The 21,979-nt window shown below is 38.6% G+C and overlaps 1 protein-coding gene and 1 pseudogene across 1 annotated transcript in view; one reads left to right on the plus strand and one right to left on the minus strand.

Moving 5' to 3' along the window:
* Nucleotides 1–13,315: 13,315 nt before the first annotated feature.
* Nucleotides 13,316–14,194, minus strand: LOC103073742 (actin cytoskeleton-regulatory complex protein PAN1 pseudogene; annotated as a pseudogene).
* The window catches only part of KPNA1 (karyopherin subunit alpha 1), a 75,699-nt gene continuing 67,118 nt past the window's right edge, over nt 13,399–21,979 (plus strand). Inside the window, exon 1 of the mRNA XM_007449704.1 lies at nt 13,399–13,585. The gene's annotated coding sequence lies outside the window, so the exon portion shown is untranslated. The remainder of the gene's footprint in view (nt 13,586–21,979) is intronic.

Raw genomic sequence — 21,979 nt, forward strand, 5'->3', positions numbered from 1 at the left:
GGGTCTCACTCTCAACCTTCCTCTGGCCATGCCCATCTCCACAAGGTGAGGAATGCACAAGGTCAAGAGAATGTGTCCATTTGGAACCTGCGCACCTCACTTCTAAGCCACCCACTAGGTACCTGGAACTCTAATTTCCTGCCTACACAGCTCCAAGTCTACTTCCAGGACTCTTCCTTGGGTCTCTCTCCCAAGGGTAGACTATGCCACAGTCTGCATCAAGAATGGCCATGGAGTAAGTGTTCTCAGGGATGGAGCTTGGACATGAGGGCTGAGGTGTTCACACGCCTGTGCATAAGGCTGTGGTACAGAGTTGAGGGTGAGAGGACTGATTTGAAAGATCTAGCATATGTTTAATAGAGATGTCAAAAGGTAATGGAGGAGAGGCAGTGTTCACAAGGGTAAGAAAAGAAACAACCCATACCAAGAAACAATGAAACTGTAGGCCACCAAAGAGATGATCTTAAAAGCAGGCAGAGGGAACAGTCAAGCTATCTACAAAAGAATGACAATTAGACTGACAACATATTGTTGTAGGCAGTATAATGTCCTCCCTCTGCTCATTGCAAAGATGTCCACACCTTAACTTCCTGAATTTGTGAATATATTACCTTACATGGCAAAAGGCATTTTGCGGATGTGATTAAAGTTACCCTTCAGGGTCAGGGGAAAGGATAGTTAGGGAGTTTGGGATCAACATATACACATTGCTATATTTAAGATGGATAACCAACAAGGACGTACTGTATAGCACAGGGAACTCTGCTCAATGTTATGTGGCAGCTTGGATGGGAGGGGAGTTTGGGGGAGAATGGATACATGTATATGTATGGCTGAGTCACTTTGCTGTGCACCTGAAACTATCACAGCATTGTTAATTGGCTATACCTCAATATAAAATAAAAAGTTAAAAAAAATAAAGTTACCCTTCAGATGGGAAGATTAACCAGGATTATCCAGGTCAGCCCAATCTAATCACATAGGAGATGGCAGCATGAGAAAAATTTGATGCCCTGTGCTTGTTCTGAGATGCAAGGACCAGTGAGAAGCTTCTAGGAGCTAAGGGTGGTCTCTGACAACCAGTGAAGAAAGTGAGAACTCAGTTCTTTAACTGCATGGAACTGAATTCTACCAACACCTGGAGTGAACAAGGAAATGGACTCAAAAGCTTCCAGAAAGGAGTGAAGCCTGCCAACACTTTGATTTTAGCCCAGTGAGACCTATGCCTGACTTCTGACCTATAGAACTGTGAGACAGTATAGCTGTGCTTTTATAAGTCACTAAAGTTGCGGTAATTCGTTATGGCAGTAATAGAAAACTAATACTGAAGCCTGAAGGCATTTGCATAATATATTCAAAGGGCTGAGAAAAATGAACTGTTAACCTAGAATTCTGTAATTAGCTAAGCTTTTATTTTGCCTTAATTCTTTTTTCTTCTTTCTTTTTTTTTTTTTTTTGCGGTACACGGGCCTCTCACTGTTGTGGTCTCTCCCGTTGCGGAGCACAGGCTCCGGACGCACAGGCTCAGCGGCCGTGGCTCACATACCCAGCCACTCCATGGCATGTGGGATCTTCCTGGACTGGGGCCCGTGTCCCCTGCGTTGGCAGGCGGACTCTCAACCCCTGCGCCACCAGGGAAGCCCTTGCCTTAATTCTTGAATAAAGACACTCTCAGACCACTGAAGACTGAATTTACCAACAAAAGATAAACTCTTACTTAAGGAATTTAAAGGATATAATTCAGGGAGGAGGGAAAAAACAAAGAAAAATCTAAGCTTCAGGAAGGCATGGTAAACAAAAAAATGGTAAATGTGTAAATGGTAAACAATCACTGTCTTTATAAACAACTAATAATCTGTGGAATAAAATAAGACTGAAATAAAATACTGAAAAAATGAACCGTGTAAAATGTTGGATTAATGAATATAGTTAAATAGTTAAAGGGATTTAAAGTCCTTGTGTCATTCAAGAGATTAGCATTATTAAGGGCAGCCACTAAAAGAAGAGAAGTAAAGTACCTAACTTCTAAATAGTAGAAGGCCAGATGTGAAAGATGCTAGTGATCAAATGGAAGATGTTTATATTGGAAACCACATGCCTTGCCCTGAAAACCTCAATGGTTACTGCATCCATGGAAAATGTGAATTCATTTATTCTACTCAGAAGGCTTCTTGTAGATGTGAATCTGGTTACACTGGACAGCACTGTGAAAAGACAGACTTTAGTATTCTCTATGTAGTGCCAAGTAGGCAAAAGCTCACTCATGTTCTTATTGCAGCAATTATTGGAGCTGTACAGATTGCCATTATAGTAGCAATTGTCATGTGCATAACAAGCCAGATCCCTTTATTGTATAGATGAAAAAACCGTGGTCCCAGGAAGTTGGAACTTGTCCAAAGTCAAGAAAATGCCCTAAAAACAATAGAGGACGACGACAGAAGCAAAACCTAGGTCATTTTACTTCAGATACATCATCCAGAATGGTTTAAACTGATGACTTTTATATGTACACTGACCATGTGATGTACATTTGTCTTTTTTTAAAGAATGGAAATATTTATTTCAGAGGCCTTATTTTTGGACATTTTTAGTGTAGTACTGTTAGCTCGTATTTAGAATATTCAGCTACAACAGTTTTGGACTGTTTAGTAGTCTTTGTTTTATGTTTTTAAATACAGAAATTGATTTCACAAATTTGTACCACATGGTAATTCTAAGACTTGTTCTTTACCCATGGAATGTAATATTTTTGCAAAGATGGACCACTTCACAAATGGTTATAAAGTCAGACCCACTTCTTCCACAATGACCACAGCAAATGACCAAGCATGAACTGAAGGTAAAGATGTTTACAGATTACTTTTCTTACAAAAAAAAATCTAGAAGACTCTGTGTTTAGACATTTCAATGTTTTTGAGATTTATTAACCGATTTTTTAGACACTGCCTATCGCATGAATTGTAAAGCTGTGTGTGTTAGATGTAAAATATTTATAAGGTGTATGGACTGGAATTTGATCCTTTCTCTCCTTGAAAAAATAATTCTGAATTTTTAAAAGTATATGGTAGCAATGATGGAACAGATCACTGAAAAGTAGATTTAGATGTTGTGAAAATAGTCTGTTTAACAAACAGATTGGAATAAAGCCTACTCTATCATTTAAAGTACTTCTATACACATTCATTTTTAAAGAAATATTTGTTTTAACATAAATAAACCAATTGTATCAGTGTTTGTGAATAAATGCAAAAATGATTGTTAACGATTGGTGCTCTTCACATGAGCTTAAAAATCATCTAAGACCTCTATCCAAATTTGTCCTGTAGTAATAGCTATACTAATAGATGGTTGGTGTTTAAAGATCTGAAGTGTGAATAGAATGTATTCAGCTGTTTAACATGTAGTTTAGGTATTCAGAAGTATGCATGTAGAATTTAAGAATATGTTCAAAATATTAATTTTAATATTTGGTTTGGAAAAGCATGTTATAATATAACGTTTTCACTATACGGCCAAAAAATAAAAATAAAAATAAAAAATAAATAGTAGACCAAAAATTTTTTAATTAAAAAAAAAAAGAATTAAAAAATCCAAAAAAGGCAAATCAGGGAAGACGGAGAAAAAGAATCAGAGGGAAAAAAAGTGAGACAACACAAAATGGAAGAAATAGTTCCAAATACGTAAGTGATCATAATATGTGTAATTTGAACTAAACTTGCTAGTTAAGTCACAGATAGATTGGATTTTAAAAATCCAACTACAGAGCAGCTAAATACATAAAGCAAATACTAACAGACATAAAGGGAGAAATTGACAGTAGTACAATAATAGTAGGGGACTTTTAACACCCTACTTACATCACCGGACAGATCATCCAGACAGAAAATCAATAAGGAAACATTGGCCTTAATTGACACATTAGACAAGATGGAATTAATAGATATATATAGAACATTCCATCCAAAAGCAGCAGACTATACATTCTTTTCAAGTGTACATGGAACATTCTCCAGGATAGATCATGTGCTAGGCCATGAAACAAGTCTCAGTAAAATTAAGATTGAAATCATACTGAGCACCTTTTCCAACCAAAATGGTATGAGACTAGAAGTCAATTACAAGGAAAAAACTGCCAAAAACACAACCATATCGAGGCTAAATAATAGGCTACTAAACAACCAATAGGTCACTGAAGAAATCAAAGAGGAAATTGTAAAATGCCTGGAGACAAATGAAAATGAAAACAATCCAAAATCTATGGGACACAGCAAAAGCAGTTCTAAAAGGGAAGTTTATAGTGATACAAGCCTACCTCAGTAAACAAGAAAAATCTCAAACAATCTAAACTTACACCTAAAGGAATTAGAAAAATAAGAACAAACAAATCCCAAAGTTTAACCTTAAGTTAAAGAATGTTATCAGGGATAAATGACTACTCAATAACAAAAGATTCAATTAACTGGGGGTAGATATAATGATAGGCATATAATGATGGTAATTGAGGTAATAACATAGCCTCACACTATATAAAGCAAAAACTGACAGAATTACTGGCAAAACTGACAAATCCACTATCTTAGAGATTTAACACAGCTCTCTCAGGACCTAGTAGACACTCAGTTAAAAAAATAGCAAGACTATAGAGGATTTGAAGAACACAGTTTTAACCTAATGAACATATACAGAACCATCCACCCAGCAATTAGAGAATATATATTCTTCTCAAGTGTACACAGAACAGTTATACATATTGACCATATTCTAAGTTCAACAGCTTTAAGATATTCTCTATTGGACTGTGTTCTCTGACCATCATCCATCATGTAATTAACTTAGAAATCAATTAAAAAAACAATAGCTTAAAAATAAATACATTTGGAAATAAGATATACACTTCAAAATAACATCTCATGGGTCATGAAAACTTAACAGAAATTGGAAAATATTTAGAACTGAATGTTAATGAAAATATTACTAATACAATTTTTGACATAAAACTAAAATAGTGCTTAAGTTATAGAACCTTAAAGCTTATATTAAGAAAATCTATAGGCATAAATTAATCAGTTAAGTAACCAATTTAAGGTAAGAAAAGAAAATCAGGGGCTTCCTTCATGGCACAGTGGTTAAGAATCCGCCTGCCAATGCAGGGGACATGGGTTTGAGCCCTGTCTGGGAAGACCCCACATGCAGCAGAGCAACTAAGCCGTGCGCCACAACTACTGAGCCTGCGTGCCACAACTACTGAAGCCCATGTGCCTAGAGCCTGTGCTCTACAAGAGAAGCCTTGACAGTGAGAAGCCTGCGCACTGCAACAAAGAGTAGCTCCCGCTCGCTGCGACTAGAGAAAGTCCACAAGCAGCAACAAAGACCCAACACAGCCAAAAATAAATAAATAAAATAAATAAATTTTTAAAAAATTAAAAAAATAGAAAATCAAAATAAACGAATAAAAACAGAAAATAATTAAAAAACATACAACAGAGAAAAGTAATAAAGTCAATAGCAGTTTCTTTGCAAAAATTTTAAAAAATAGACAAAACAATTTAATGCTAATACATTGAAAATTTAGATAAAATATAGATTTTCTTAGAAAAAAACAACTTACCAAAATTGACTGAAGAACTAGAAATCCTGAATTTTGTAATATCTATTAAATAAGTTGAATCAGTAATTAAAATTTTTCCTAACAAGTAAACAAGTAAATACAACAGGCTAAGATGATTTAACTAGTGAGTTCTCCCGAATCTTCAAAGAACAGATAATTCCAATCTTCTGGAATTAAAAACATAAAATCTTCTAGAGAACCGAAATAGGGAACCCTCCCCAACAAATTTTTCAGAGCTAGTTTAACTTTGATACCAAAAATAGACAACAGTACAAGATAGGAAAAGTACAGACTGCTTCATTTATGTTAATAGATGCACAAATTCTCATCAAAGTATTAATAAATGTAATTCAGCTCTGTATAAATAAATCATGGTCAAGTTGGGTTTATCTCAGAAATGCAAAGATAGTTTAACTTTAGAAAACCTAAAATGTCACTTACCATATAAATATATTAAAGGGTACGCACATTTCAATATATATAGAGAAATCATTTGGTAAAGAATTCATAAAAGGTTATCTACCAAAAACCTAGAGCAAGGATCATATTTCATGGTAAAACATTAGAGTGATTCCCTACAAAATCAGGAATGAGACACTGGATGCTTCCTATCACCACACCTTCAGCAGTGCATTAGAGCTCCTGTCAAACACATTAAAGAACAAACAAAAAACACTAAAAATGGAGAAACAAAAATGTCATTAAATCACAGAAAATATGATTGTCTATAGAAAATCCAAGAAAATCTGGAGACAAATTATTAGAATTAATAAAAGCACTCTGCAAGATTCTAAATAGAAATTTATATAAGTCAATTTCATTTCTGTGCATGAAAAACAATAAATGTAAAGGCTTTTTTTTTAACCAATATAATAGCAACAGCAAAAAAGTAAGGTAACTAGAATTAAATTTAACAAAAGATGTACAAAAACTTCCTGAAAAAAATTACAAAACGTCATTGAAAAGCATTAGAGAAGACCTAAATAACTGGAGAGATATACTATATCCTCACTGAGAGGAAGACAATATAATAGCAATGTCTGTTCTCCAAAAATTAATCTTATCAATTCAATATAATTTCAATCAAAATCAGAGGAGATTTTCTTCATAGAAACTGATGGAGTAATTATAAAACATATCAAACAAAAAGGCCCAAGAAGAACCAAAGCAATTTGAAGAAGAAAAACAAAGTGGAAGTGACTTGACCTACAACATATTATGACTTATTATACAATTGCAGTAATTAAGATGTGTTATTGGTGTAGGGATAGACAAACAGACCAACCGAATAGAATAGAAAGCTCCAAAACAGACCTGTGCTTATATGGAAACTTGAGAATATATGTATCACAAATATATATATCAAATATATATGTATTGAATACCCCCCAAAATACATAAATTTATATAATACATTTATATATTTGTATAGTTGTGATATATATCTCTCAAGTTTATATATTATATATACTATGTAAATTTTATAAATATATAAAAAATTCTGCAAATTTATGATGCACTTTTTCACATTGCAGGTTTTACGGTGTCAATACTTTTATGATACATTAAAATATTTTCAGTAAATATTTGCAATTAGAAGCTAAGTACCATTTAGAAATCAGAATTTATGTGGTAAAGAATACAATTGATTTCTTATTCAAGTTTCCATGTTCAAGTCTAAACCATTTGTTTCTTGCATTTTTGCTCACTGGTTCTTTTTATTTTCTGAGTATCTTGTGACTGACTATAGGCATACTTTTCTCAATATGGAGCACTGAGTGTGTATATATATATGAATGACAGAGGTAAAATTGCAGATCACTGGGAAAACAATGGACCAACCTCAGCAAGTGGTCTTGGACAACTGATTAAGGAAATGGAAAACAGCACATTAGGATCATGGCCTAGGGAGGGTTCCTTAGATACAGAGCCTGAGATGGGGATTCTTGTTCAAGTGACTTATTGGGAGAGTGCTCTCAGGAATGTGGGAATAAAGGAGACAGTCTAAGGCAGGGGGAAAAGCTAGTAAGAGTGCTGTCTCAGTTGAAGACTAGCTTTAGTCTGATTACATGGGGAGGCTCTAGAGCACACATAGTACCATTAGAATAAGTTGAACACTGTAGCAATGGTTGGCCTTTTTTTACTCTGATGTCAGTTATTGGCTGAGGTTTGTCCCTGGGGAAAGGAGTGGGAGCCTTCTAGCAAGCTGGCTCCTGTTAGCCCTGCAATTCGTCAGAGAAGGGGGCAGCTGAAAGTTATCAGCCAGCACTCACAGCAAGTAGGGGAATGGGTGTACTGGCCAGATGAATGGAATACATTTGACCAGTACAGGTGGGAAAGAGGGACAAACTGTTCTGATTTGCCTGACCTTCTGGGTTTTAGCACTGAAATTCCTACATCCTGGGAAACCTCCCAGGACACACAAAAAAATCCTGATCGGGCTTCCCTGGTGGCGCAGTGGTTGAGAGTCCGCCTGCCAATGCAGGGGATGTCGGTTCGTGCCTCGGTCCGCGAAGATCCCACATGCCGCGGAGCGGCTGGGCCCGTGAGCCATGGCCGCTGAGCCTGCGCGTCCGGAGCCTGTGCTCCGCAACGGGAGAGGCCACAACAGAGAGGCCCGCGTACTGCAAAAAAAACCAAAAAACAAAAAACAAAAAAAAAACTCCTGATCTTTTATGATCGGTGTGGGAGGTTGGGGGAAAAGTACAAAACCATATATCCCAAAAATAGAGGCTGAAAACAACACTGCTTATTGTGTCAAATGGATACAGCACAGATTATTCGACTTCTATAGTCTCTGTCATTGTTTTTTTCCCCCTGTTCACCGATATTGGTAACCATGATTTACAGTTCACAGTAATGATCATCCCATCATTCTGAGGGATGTGACCAAAGTGTGCAGTTTAAGTGCATTGTAATCATAAACATTAGCAATACATCTTTGGCTTTGCCTATGGACTAACCATTGTGCCTCATACAAGTTAAATTTTTTAACATTATGAGTGTGATGATCATGTTTTATAAGAGAGTGATTATAATACCAGCAACAGCATGATGACATCACTGAAAGAAAGCTCAACGACTGTGTAATATTAATTACATATGGAAGGACAATGTAACTGATTATGAAGGTAAATAACAAAAACAGAGCATACTGTGCAACATGCAGAAAAGAGTTTGGTATGTGTATGGCGGAGAAGGGGATGTAAAAGCACATATGGAGACTGAAATTTACAAGTCCAGAATGAGACAGACAGGTACTTCAAAATCAATCAAAAGTTTAATTTCTCCCAAAGACACCAATGCTTAGTTGAAAATAGTGGCTGCTGAATTAGCTTGGGCGTATCACATGAACCAATATGCATTATTGTATCGTGCCTTTCATTGCTCTATGGAACGGAGTAAGGTTTTATTTCCTGATTCAGAAAATGTCTCCCCTAGCTCTTAAGGTAATTTTACTTGAAAAATGGAGTTTCAAATTGTCTTCTTGATGTCTAAGATTTTAATGAAACCACAAACACATAAAACAAAGTGTGTTATATCTGTCCAAAGACAAAGTAGACTTGGCTTATTTATTTGCTTTCAGGGCAAATGTTAATTTTGACAAATTCTATTCAGTCTCTAAACTTCTTACCAAAGAAAATGAAATGATCTCATCGCCTAAACATCTTATACAGAACACTGTTTAAAGAGGGGTGTGGTTTGCTTACCTGCGATACAGAAGTTTTCATAATGAAAGTGTTTGGGCATTTCAGCTTCCTCAAAATGTGCGGAAGCATTTAACGACATTTTTGACTATAGAAATGGCAGGAGACAGCTTCCTTAAACATGTACCTACAAGATGGCGATCATTGTTGCCAGCCATAGAAAAGACGTTATAATGTCTTTTCTGCCATAAAATCATATTTTCAAAGCGTGGAACAAGAAGAATGTCCTGCTCCAATTTGAGGATGAGAACGGAGAGAAGAATTACAGTGAAACAGAAATAAACATGCTGGTTCTCCAAAACTGTCTGATAATCCTTGAAGAGGTCATAAGAAGTCTAGAAAAGGATGAACCATCTGAATCTCAATTATTCAATGTTATATGCAGGTTGCTACAAAAACTTCAAACAGAAAAAAAAAAGACTAATTTTTGGAAATAAGACTGTTTCAGAACTTAAAAAAAAATGTCCCTAGAAAAAAGTAACCAAATTAAACAGGACTTTCTGAATTTCTTCACTAAAACTGTAAATTTATTTGAAATCTAACTTCAGTTTCACAAGTTCAAATTACCTCTATGCTTTAAAATCATTTTTTCTGGGGAAGAGAGGTTTAACTTATGATAACATACAATGTGCTTCAGAATGTTTTAAAAACAATGGGCATTTTAGATATAGAAATGGTTAATTTATAGATGCAAAGGACCTGATTGACAAACAGTTGGTTTACCAAAGCAAGTCTGTAGATACAAAATGGGTGGACATTTTGGAGAACCAGAAACAAATTCCTACAAGTTTAAAAACCTGCTGCACTAGTAATTAAAATCCTAACTGTTCTATGCTCAAACACTTTTGTTGAGGGAATGTTTAGCTTGATGTCATCTGTGCCAACAAGAATCAGTGCAATGCAGGCAGAGGAACAGAGCTGCAAGTCAAAAGTAATTTTATATTTGGCTGTATTTGGTTTTACCATTACATAAAATAAAAGATGTCCTAAAGGCTCCAGGCAGTTCAGAGAAATATTGATGAAAAAGGAAACAAAAAGAATAAAAAATATCCCACTCTATCATGGGACAGAAACATATCATTTTTTAAAACTGTAATAGGAGTAATATCTGTTTAACAAGTTCTACTGTATTTATACTGTCCTTCATAAAATTCCTATATTTATGTATCTTAATATACATATAGAAGATAGAATAATATAGCCTACAAAATTTGAATATGTGATAAAGAGTTTAAGAAAGAGTTAAAATAAGTTGCTGAACCAGAGGACAGAAACATAAAAATATTATGCTGTATAGCACAGGGAGATCAGCTCGGTGCTTTGTGACTGCCTAGAGGGGTGGGATAGGGAGAGTGGGAGGGAGACACAAGAGGGAGGAGATATGGGTATGTATGTATGTGTATGTATAGCTGATTCACTTTGTTATACACAGAAACTAACACACCATTGTAAAGCAATTATACTCCAATAAAGATGTTTAAAAATATATATATATATTATGCTATAAAAGTTGTATTTTTCTCACAAATTATTTTCTTAATTAGTCCTTCTATTAATTATTATTAGTTGCCACTTTTAATGAGTCCTATTGCTATTTTAAGTAATAGCATTTATGCAACAGAAAAAAATACAACGGAATATATCATTGCAAGTAAAAACTTATTTTTCGTGTTTTTATGTTAATATATGTGTCTAATTATTATGTATTTTCACACCCATCCATTTGGCAAAAATAAAAAAGACATTTCCAAATGTTAGCAAGGTTGTTTAGAAAAGAAAACCTTATCAGCTGCTTGTGGAGCATAAGCTGGCACAACCACTTTGTGAAATAATCTGGCAATATCTAGCATATTACTTTTCTATCGCTGTGGAACAAAATACCAGAAACGTAGTGTCTTAAAACACATTTATTATCTCACAGTTTCTGTGGGCCAGGATTACGGGCACAGCTGAGCTGGTTCCTCTGCTCAGGGTCTCACAAAGCTGCAATCAAGGTGTAAGTCACGTTGTCTTCTCATCTGGAGGCTTGACTGGGGAAGAATCCACTTCCAAGCCATCTCAGGCTGTTGGCAGAATTCATTTCCTTGTGGTTGTAGGGCTGAGGGCCCTGGCTTCTTACTGGCTGTCAGCTGGAGGCTGCACCCAGGTGCTAGAAACCATCTGCAGTTCCCTGCCACGTGGCCCTCTCCATAGGCAGTTCTCAACATGAAAGCTCACTTCTTCAAGGCCAGCAGGAGAGTGTCTAGCTCTGGTCTGCTAAGACAGAGACTTATAATGAAATGTAATCATCCTTGCCATATTCTATTGGCCAGAAGTAAGTCAAAGCTCCCACCCACACTCAAGGGGTAGGGATTATACAGGGTAAGAGCAAGGGGCAAAGATCATGGGGGCCATCTGAGAATTCTGCCTATCACATCTCATAAGGTTAAAGATGCAATGTCTTAGGATCTAGCAGTTTCCCTGTACACACAAAGACACGTACAAGAATGTTCACAGCAGTGTTGTTTGTAATAGCAAAACTACTGTTCTATAATTTAAAATTAAAAATAAATTTTAATACAAAAAGATATAGGCAGAGAGACATTAGCTAACAAAACACCATGTATGGTATGATAACATTTTTGTAAAAGTAACATATATATAGGAATTCTGCTTCAGCAGTGGGCTACTGTTGTTGTCTTGAACAAATCCTCCCACCACAGAGAATAGCTGGACAAAATATAAAAAACATTAAGGCACTGAAGAGCTACCACAGCAGTGAGAATCTGTGGATCCAAGATCTGGAAGAAAAGAAAGGGAACCCATGAGAGGTGAGCCTGATGTTTGCTGTTACTTTTCACTTGAAGTGATTGCTAATTCTGAAAGCAGTGGCTGAAAAACTGAGTAGAGCTTTTGACTGTCTCATGGGGCTGAAGAGGTTGGGTCAAGGAAGAGAGGCCCTAGTAAATACCCCAGACTTTTGGTCCAGACCCTCATGGGATACTCTAACTAGGAGTAAGGGTGAACTGGAAAGAAACTAGTTTTCACAAACACTAAAGTCCAGCTCTGAATAATATTAGCTCCTGATTGGAATAAAATGATCTGTCCTCAGCTTAGCTGCGGTCACGCACACTTGCCTCCAAGTCTCTCCCTTAGAACACATTCCCTTTCCCCAGTGCCCTTGCTCAAACTCAGCTCATCCTAGAAAACACACAGTTAGTGAGGAATACTGACGTGGCAGAAAGAGGTCCAGGACAAATGAACATCGCATAGCCTAGGATTCAGGCAGTAAGGTCCTCTCTCCCATACTTATGTTATAGCGCTACCCCATTTCTTTCACCTTGCTTCTCCGTGGGTGTTTAGATTGATTTGATAAACCAGGTCGCATGTGAGACTGTATTCTGTAACCTTTGCTTGGCTGGCTTCAGTCTTTCTTCTTTTGAAGCCACTGCTCAAAAACAATTCGATTAAGCTCAAAGAGAATTCCATCAGATTTAACAGTAACAACTATTTGTCCCAAATTTTCGTTTGAGAGCATTTATTGAGAGTAAAGCAAGCATTTGTGTTTCATTTAATTTCTTAATGATTTTTGATACTGCTTATATACATTATCAGGCAAAGGGGACGGGAGAGAACTAAAAAAGGAAATACCCAGAAGTTTCTCAAACATGCTGCATGTGAATGCCTTAGACATGAAGCGCTGACTTATAACTCTTTTTTAGCAATCCCTCAGGCTTCATTCATTCCATTATTGACTCAGTAAACGTGTATTAGGTAACAAGCCTGTCAGAGGCTATAGACAGAGGTGAGCAAGGATCGATCCGCCCTGGAAGAGCTTCGAAGACAAGTTTGTAGACATAACTTTGCAATTCAGCCCAAGAAGTACCGTTTCATTGTCACTCCAGAATGACTCTCCAACCTTCGCCACTAACTGCGAACCTTGTCAACCAGACCTCCTTCCCGACAGACTCTCCACTGGTTCCCGGCTAACCGCTGGCGCTTCGCGAGGACGGTTGGAAGACTACATCTCCCGGCAGCCTCTGCAGCAGGGTGGTGGAGAGGCGCGCGCAGGCGCGCGGGCCGGCCCCCGCACGCAGGCGTAGTGCGAAAGCCGGCTGAGCTGGGTCTCGCTGTGCTGGGTGCGCGGCGGTGTCGGCGAGCGAGGCCTGGTGAGCACCGCCGAGGCGCGAGCTGGGTCTTCGAGGTTGTGTGAGGGAGAGGCACGGCAGGCGAGCGAGCGAGCCAGAGGCTCACCCCAGCAGTGGCACCGGGATCGGCTGCCTTGAGCTTGGTGAGTGCGGGGCCGCGGCCCCCGGCCCCTCCCCCTCCCGCCGGGGGATCCGGCGGATCCGGTTGTGTGCGGGGGAGGCCCCGCGGTGAGGGCTGGCTGCCGGCAGTGCTCGAGCTCGGGTTCCTGGGCCTGGGCGCTCGCTGCGCGTCCGTGCGTCACGGGCCAGGCAGTCCCAACGGCCGCGCGGCCGGCTGAGAGGACGATGGGGGTGGGGAGCACTGGTTCGCCATCGGGAACGCCGGTGGAGGCGAGGCGAGGCGAGGCGGGGCGGGGCGGGGCGGCGCGGCGCGGCGCGGAAGCGGAGCTGGAAGCAGCGTCGGGGACTGCGGGGCGCCGAGGCAGCGGGGCGGAGAGGAGGGAATGCGCAGCCAGCGCCGCGGCCCGGCGCGAGCGAGCTGGGGGCGTGGGTGGGCCGCACGGAGTGCGGCGACTGAGGCAGGAAAGAGCAAGGGGTGGGGGGCGTGTAAAAATCCTAACCGAGGTCGGAGGGGACCGTCTCGGGAATTCACAAGTTACAGCCCGAGCCGGAGCCGGTGGTTTGGAAGCGGGGCGGGGGGGGGGCGCGGTGCGGGTGGAGACAGAAGGAGGACTGCAGTTTACAGATGTCATAACAACATGGGCCTGAAGCGTCTGACAGGGGTGTGGTAATTATAGGAATGACAGAACTTCGTCTGCACACAGCGTGTGTCAGTGGTGATGCAAGGGAAGCGGCGAGGTATTCGATTAAGCTCAAAATGGGAGGATGAAACTGAAGGATGATTGGAGTCTGGGAAGTCGTCATGAAGGAATGTTTTAGGTTTGAATGGAAGTATATGTAATGTTCCACTTTTAAGCGCACGATGTCAAAATAGTTAATTTTTTAAGATTTAAATTCAGAATAAACAGTTGGGAAGTATTTTTTTCTAAAACATACTATTAAATAACGTTTCTACCTTTTTCAAGCCTTTTTTCGTTTAGTGAGCACTGCCTTAAAAACCCCTATTTCTTCGCAGTAGATGAGTGATTCCCCGCCCCGCCGCCCCCCCTCCCCACGTTGCTTCAAGGCTCATTCTTGACATTGTTTTTTTCTTAACTTGTTCTTGTGTTTGTGATATTTTGAAAGTAATTCACAAGCTAGTCCCCCTCCATTTTAAAGATTGAAGAGATGAAATTTTAACTTTTCAAAGCAAATGGAGAATGAACTCTGTTGTACTTTTACTGAAATAATTTCTTCTTGGAAGGCACTTTTATGTGTAATACCGGCTTTTAAGGTGGAGAACATGAGGAAAGGTAAAGGAATTAACATTTATTGAGCTCCTTTCCAGATATTGTGCTAAATACTTTTTGTACAGTAAAACGTTAATGCTTACAGTAACTCTGAAGTATGTTATTTTTTCCTTTTCTACAGATTAAAGCTTCGAGGGTCAGAGAAGTTAGGTAACTTACCTAAGGTGTTCCAGCTCTTGTTAGAACCAGCCTTAGACCCAGAATCACTGCTAATTTAGGAATTATTTCTCCTCTCCTTGCATACTTCTTGGTTGCATTTTCTTTATTTGGTCCATTAATTCAGCGAATACTTGGAGTGTTCATAGGCCCTGAGACTGGGGATGTAGACATGATCAAGACACTGTTCTTTTTTTTTTAAACATCTTTATTGGAATATAATTGCTTTACAATGGTGTGTTAGTTTCTGCTGTATAACAAAGTGAATCAGCTATACGTATACATATATTCCCACATCTCCTCCCTCTTGCATCTCCCTCCCTCCCACCCTCCCTATCCCACCCCTCTAGGTGGTCACAAAGCACCGAGCTGATCTCCCTGTGCTATGCAGCTGCTTCCCACTAGCGATCTTTTTACATTTGGTAGTGTATATACGTCCATGCCACTCTCACTTCATCCCAGCTTACCCTTCCCCCTCCCCGTGTCCTCAAGTCCATTCTCTACGTCTGCATCTTTATTCCTGTCCTGCCCCTAGAAGACATTGTTCTTGTGTCTTGGTATTTATAGTGTTGCAGGGAAGACTAACAAATAATGAGTAAAAATGTTGACTGCATGACATTTTATCAGTCATAATTGAGCAGAAAGTGTACTAAATAGCAAAGGACGTTCAAATGGAATCAGACAACATAAGCCTTGAGGAGTTTACCTGTTGAATTAATGATAAAGTCTTGATGATTTATGATTTAGTGTTTTTAAGTCTTGTCAGATTGTTTCTAGAAGTATGTATGCTTTGTATAAAATCAACTAAGACTTTTTGCCATGCAAGTAAAGGTGACTGACATAGTGATGATAAAGGTAATTCCTTGTTAATCTCTTAGTTTTAAGGTTTCTGTACTTTGCAAGGTATTCTGAATTCAGTCATAATAATGGAAGAAAACATTGGAAATGGTAAACAATTCAGTTAGCTGATTGGGGGCTGACTTGCCTCTTTTCTTGCTGCAGTGAGCAGGAGGTGGCCCCAGGATAGTGAGGGACCAGATAGGACCGTCATTAGGAAATTTTAAGCCCTTGCAGTGAAAGAGCAGGGATGAAGACTCGTGGAATGTACAGTGTTTTTTTTGTTTTTGTTTTTTGTTTTTTTGCAGTATGCGGGCCTCTCACTGTTGTGGCCTCTCCCGCTGCGGAGCACAGGCTCCGGATGCACAGGCTCAGCGGCCGTGGCTTACGGGCCCAGCTGCTCCGCGGCATGTGGGATCTTCCCGGACCGGAGCACGAACCCATGTCCCCTGCATCGGCAGATGGACTCTCAACCACTGCGCCACCAGGGAAGCCCCCGTACAGTTTTTTGTTTGTTTGTTTGTTTTTAAAGATGATAACGACCCTACATGACAGACCTTAGTGACAAAATGGTTCTGATCTAGTGTAGTAGACTAAATGGGACAGTTCTTGAAAGCAGGCAATAATTCAAAATGTGGATAATGGGGATAATCTCCGTCACATAACAAGAATAATGCTGCTCTTCATATACAAAGATAAGTCTGCTTACTCATCATGATTGATTTTTCAGCATGAGGAGGGATATGTGCTGAGTTGTCCATGAGTCTCCGTATTCTGTGACCAGCAAGGCAGCTTGGGGTCAAAATGGGGGTTTTTAGCTAGGGAGCAGAAAGACAAGCAAAAGGTACTAACATCTGTTGATGGCTCAAGCACTGCATCAGGTGTTTTCGCTTAATTACCCTTGCAAAACCACTTTGAGAAGGTGGCTACAGGTACGGGATGGTTAGGTAACTTGCCCTACTTCACAGAATAAGTGATGGAGCTGCTATTCAGTCACAGGGCTATTTGTACTATGTTCACATCAATCATTAAAGCTTGATTTTTGTCTTGGTTTGCAGGGCAGTCTCCAGCAGAACAAACTAGGTGCAGTTTGTTTAACATCATGAAATGATATTGTGAAGATCTAATTTACTAAAAGCTGAAGGGCTATTGGAATTCCTTGCTTTACTGCCATTAAAAAATACAATTTTTAAATTAGAATATTCTCTGAAAACAACTGTCCCCTGTCCTAGCCTCTGCACTTTAGAGGCCACCAATTTCTTTCTTTTAGCTGTTTCCTCTTTCATATTTATAAATAACTTCTATTGCTATTTCTTGATACAGCAGTTCTAGACATTATCTATTGACTTTCCTCCACATTTACACACTGCCTCTCTCATCCTTTTAATATAGTTATCACAGGTGTTTATTAAAGTCAACGTTCATTTATAACTATGTAAATGTTTATAGCTGAACCATGTAGTATATTATGATATCATTTCTTCTCTTAACCAATTTTTGTTTTTCCAGGAGTAACACCTTTTTTTCCCACTTCCATTTCCATGAGATAGCTGTCCTGGAAGCTTCTGTCCTTTTAATGCAGTCTGGACTGGTTACTTTCTAGGTATACTTCACAGCTGTTATCCTGGAACTTTTCTTTATGTCGCCCTTAAAATTCTCTTTGCCCTTCTCCTGTATTGGATCTCCTGTTTCCCATATTTTCTTAACTTACAGAGAAAGGGTACCTGGGAAGCGAAAACTTTCTGAGATCTTGCATGATTGAAAAAAATCTATATTCTACCTTAACATTTCATCAGTAATCTGGCTGGGTATAAAAACCTAGGCTTAAAAAGTTTGGAAGTCATAGCTCCATTGTTTTCTGCATTTTAATGTTGCTGTTGAAGTCCAAAGGTGTTCTTATTCTTCATTTGTATGTGACCTTCCCTGCCTTCTCCAATCTCCAGAAGCTTTTAGGGTATTATTTTTAACCCCTGAAATTCCATAATGTCCCTAGATTTGATTGATTGATTGTTTGTTTGTTTTTCATTTAAGGGCACTTGATGGACCCTTACAAGCCGGGGATTTGTGTCCTTTAGTTTTGGGAAATTTATTTATTATTTATTATTATTATTGGGGCCTTAGGTAAAAAGAGTTTTAGAGTTAATTATGCTTCCCAGTTCTTGACACTGTCATCAAACTATACGAGGTCCTTTAAATTTTTCTCTTTCATTTCTGAGCCCTACATCCATTACCCTTTCTAGTAGGCACCCACTGCATTGTGGCTGATACATTCCTTGATTGTATGTGAATCATTGGGAAATACGTAGTGCGTTTTGTGTATTTAGTTTATATATTGTGTTATAGACCTTGTTCTGTTTCTTACTCTTTTTACTCAGCATTGTTTGGAGACCTTTCTGTTTCGTTGTGTGTACATATAGTTGTGTATAATGTAGAATTCCATAATGTGTGTCTACCACATTTTACTTTTTATTCCCTAATCACTGACACCTGAGTTGCCTCTCTGGCATCACAAGTACACTGTGGTAAATATACTCTTACTTGTACATCCTTGTGGACCTGTGTGAGAAGTTCTTTGGGATGTATGCCCAGGAGTGGAATTCCTGGGTCATAGGATAGGAGAACTAGTTTATGTGCCTGCTAGCAGTGAGGAGTTTTCTTGTTTGCCCATATCTTTGACAGTACTTGGTTTTATCCAACTTCTTAATTTTTGCTAGTCGGGTATAAAGTGGTATCTCATTGTTTTAATTTACATTCTCTGATAATTAATGATTTCTAGCATCTCTTGTATCCATTCAGGTTTTCCCTTTTGTTAATTGTCTGTTTTGTACTTTGTCTTTCCTTTCAGGTCCCTGTCTGACTTTTGTTTGTTTGTTTGTTTTGGCCGTGCTGTGCTGCGCAGCTTGCAGGATCTCAGTTCCCCCACCCAGGGATTGAACCCAGGCTACAACAGTGAAAGCCTGGAATTCTAACCATTAGGCAACCAGGGAACTCCTCCTGTCTTTTTTTTTTGGTTTGCAGGAGTTCCTTGTGGAGGTCTGTTGGTTTTAGGATTGGAAAATATCTCTTATAGGTCTGTCATCTTTCTGTTAGTTTTGTCCATGGTGTCTTTCATTGAGTGAATACTCTAAATTTGATGCATTTTTTCTTTGATAATCTCTTTCTCATTTGATTCTTTTGTCTTTCTTGGAATTTGTATTATTTGGGTCTTAGAATTCTTAGGTGGTTCTTTTAATTTTCTTTTCCTTCCTGTTTTCCATCACTTAGTCTTTTTGTTCTGTTTCCTGAGAGATTTCTTTAATGTTATCTTACAGCCCTTCTATTGAATTGTTAATTCCTATCCATATTTTAATTTCTTAGAGCTCATTCTTATGGTATCTTTATATTATTTTATAGACACTATAGTCTTCTTGAGGACAGTATTAATGATGGTGTTTTTTTTTGGTTTTTTTTTAAAGTTTTGTACCCCTCATTGCTCTGTTTCTCCGAAGTTCCTTTGTTTCCATTGCAGTCTTTCTCTGTAGAGGCTCTCCCTGGATGTCTGGTAAACTTATGGTTGTCCATTCCTATTTAAGAGTGAAGTGCTAAAAACTGAATTGGAAACTATGGGTGTGGCTTGTTAAAGGGTGGACAGGGTAGCTGTGGCCATTTATAGGGGGAGGGGACTCATAGTTCTTTTCTCTTGGGCTTGTCAATTTCCTTGAGAAAGAGAGCCTCCAACTAACACAACATTGTAAATCAACTATACTTCAATAAAATTAAAAAAAAAAAAAGTAAAAGAGACTCCAGTCTTGCCTGGAGGATACACACCTGGATGCCAAGTTCTGAGAACTCATCTTAGAAAAGAAGCTGGCGTTCTCACTGTTAATTGTGTTCATGTAATCCTATCTTTTGTATAGCACATCACCTACACTGGAGTCCCTCATTTTAGAGTCTCTCTAGTTTAGTTTCTTCAGAGTAATGCTCTCAACATCCATAGGGGCTTGGGGATGGACTGTTGCCTGGCTGTGCACAATGGAGGAGGAAGTCTGAATGTGATGGCTGTTTTGTAGACTTTCAACTAACCTGCTAGTTTTTAGTCCTGTTCCTCACTCTACATTCAGAGATGCCTGGGGTGGCGGGGGCGGGGGCTCCTGTCTATGAAGCTTCCTGCTTGTGGGCAGTGTGAATCAGCTTCTTTACAGGTGCTTAGGCTTCAGAGTTCTCCACTTTGCAAGTAAAATATCATTAGACCATCTTTTTAAAAAATTTATTTATTTGGCTACGTCGGGTCTTAGTTGTGGCACATGGGATCTTCGTTGCAGCATGCGGGATTTTTCCTTGTGGCGAGTGGGCTCCAGAACACACGGGCTCAGTAGTTGTGGCACATGGGCTTAGTTTCCCTGCAGCGTGTGGGATCTTAGTTCCCCAACCAGGGATCGAACCCATGTTCCCTGCATTGCAAGATGGATTCTTAACCACTGGACCACCAGGGAAGTCCCAGGGCCACCTGTTTTAAGGCTTCTGAAAAGTTTTTGACATCTCATCTGTCACCTCTGATTCTCTCCTTTTGTGTTCTATCTTTGTAGTTCATCCTTTTTTTAAAAAAGATAATTTTGGTATGGATTAATCTACCAAATCCATCATTTTATTTCTTTACGTGAACTCTTTATTTCTGGCCTGTTCATTCTTTCCATGGCATTTGAGTGTTGTACGCTCAGTACTTTGTTTAGTATTGAAGATTAAAATTAAATTTCTGAGCCTCGAGTTGTTAATATGTTTTGGGAGGAAAGCGCATACATCCTGTAGGTGCTAAATCTTAATTTAAAACATTAAAACCTTTATAAGTGTACATGTAATAGATATATTAGATTCAGTAATGAATATGAATTGGATAAAGGCAAGTTTGCGCTTTTTTCCCCCCATGAAGGAGTCCTTTATGCCGTCTTTGGGGAAAGATTTCTCTCTAAAAATATCCAGCTGTAAGGGGGAAGTAGTTTTCCGCTTTCATAAAGACCTGAAGTAATCAATTAGAACTTTGATGAAATAACAGCATGTTGAGTTGATAAAATTCTAGCCAAAAGTAAAGAAATTTAATGTTTTAGTTAGGCTGGGAAACCTCACTGTAGTAAATATAATATATGCTTCCAGCTTTACTTTTTGAAAGTTTTTCTTATTGTATAAGTAGTATATTGCTTACTGTAGAAAATTTGGAAGATAAAGAATATTAATTTCCACTTAAGATTTTTGTATTCTAAGTTATAAAATGTTTTAAAAAGTATAGAGAATGGTATAAATTGGGGTTTTGTTCCTACCACCCCGTTTTGTCATGTGTTAATGTTCTGTTTTTCTTAATTCGCAGTATGTTATGATTATGTCCCATAGCCAAGCCCTCGTTTGGGAATTTTTAGGTTTACACTTTTTCATTGTAAGTCATGCTGCTGTGAATATTCTTCTACATACTGCTGATTTTATTGCCTTTGTGTACATTCCAAAAGTGGAATTACTGGATCTTGGGGTGTGAATTCCCCAAATCTTTGGTAAATATTTTCCTTTAAATGTTTGGATATTGAGAATGTCTCTGGGGAACTTGCATGTTGGGAACCTGTAGATACTGGAAGTGAGGTCAGAATTCAGGGTCAAAGGTTAGTAGTAAACATCTCAGTTGAAGAAGGTCTGAAGCTGGGACATGAAAGAAAGTAGGGATTTCTGTTAGGTTAATGGAGTTAGAGCTATGAGATGTAATCAGAGGTGAGCACCTACGAATATCTGTAGCATTGACTTCTCACAGAGGAGGCTTATTGCAGGGTTTTTCAAACCTTGCCTCCATTGAACGCAAGAATGTTGTCACTAAAATAAAGGTACTCTAATAATTTTACTGGGAAGAAATGGGTAGGATATTTTAAATTTCATTTTTCTTTCCTAATTTTTATTAAAATATTTTAAAGGGACCCACTACTACTTGGCTAGAAGTTAACAACAGATGAGTAATTAATATTTACAAATGAGAGAGCATGTACTCTGGGGTGCAGGCTCACACCTCTCCATTCTCTAATGAAAAAATAGGTTCAAAAAATATTCACAACTGAACTGAAAATTTTTTATACTTAAAATTCATTTATGCTTAAATTTATAAACCTGTAACTTGCTTTTTTTGTA

The sequence above is a fragment of the Lipotes vexillifer genome, unplaced genomic scaffold, assembly GCF_000442215.2.
Source record: "Lipotes vexillifer unplaced genomic scaffold, Lipotes_vexillifer_v1.1 scaffold1378, whole genome shotgun sequence".
Taxonomy (NCBI): domain Eukaryota; kingdom Metazoa; phylum Chordata; class Mammalia; order Artiodactyla; family Lipotidae; genus Lipotes; species Lipotes vexillifer.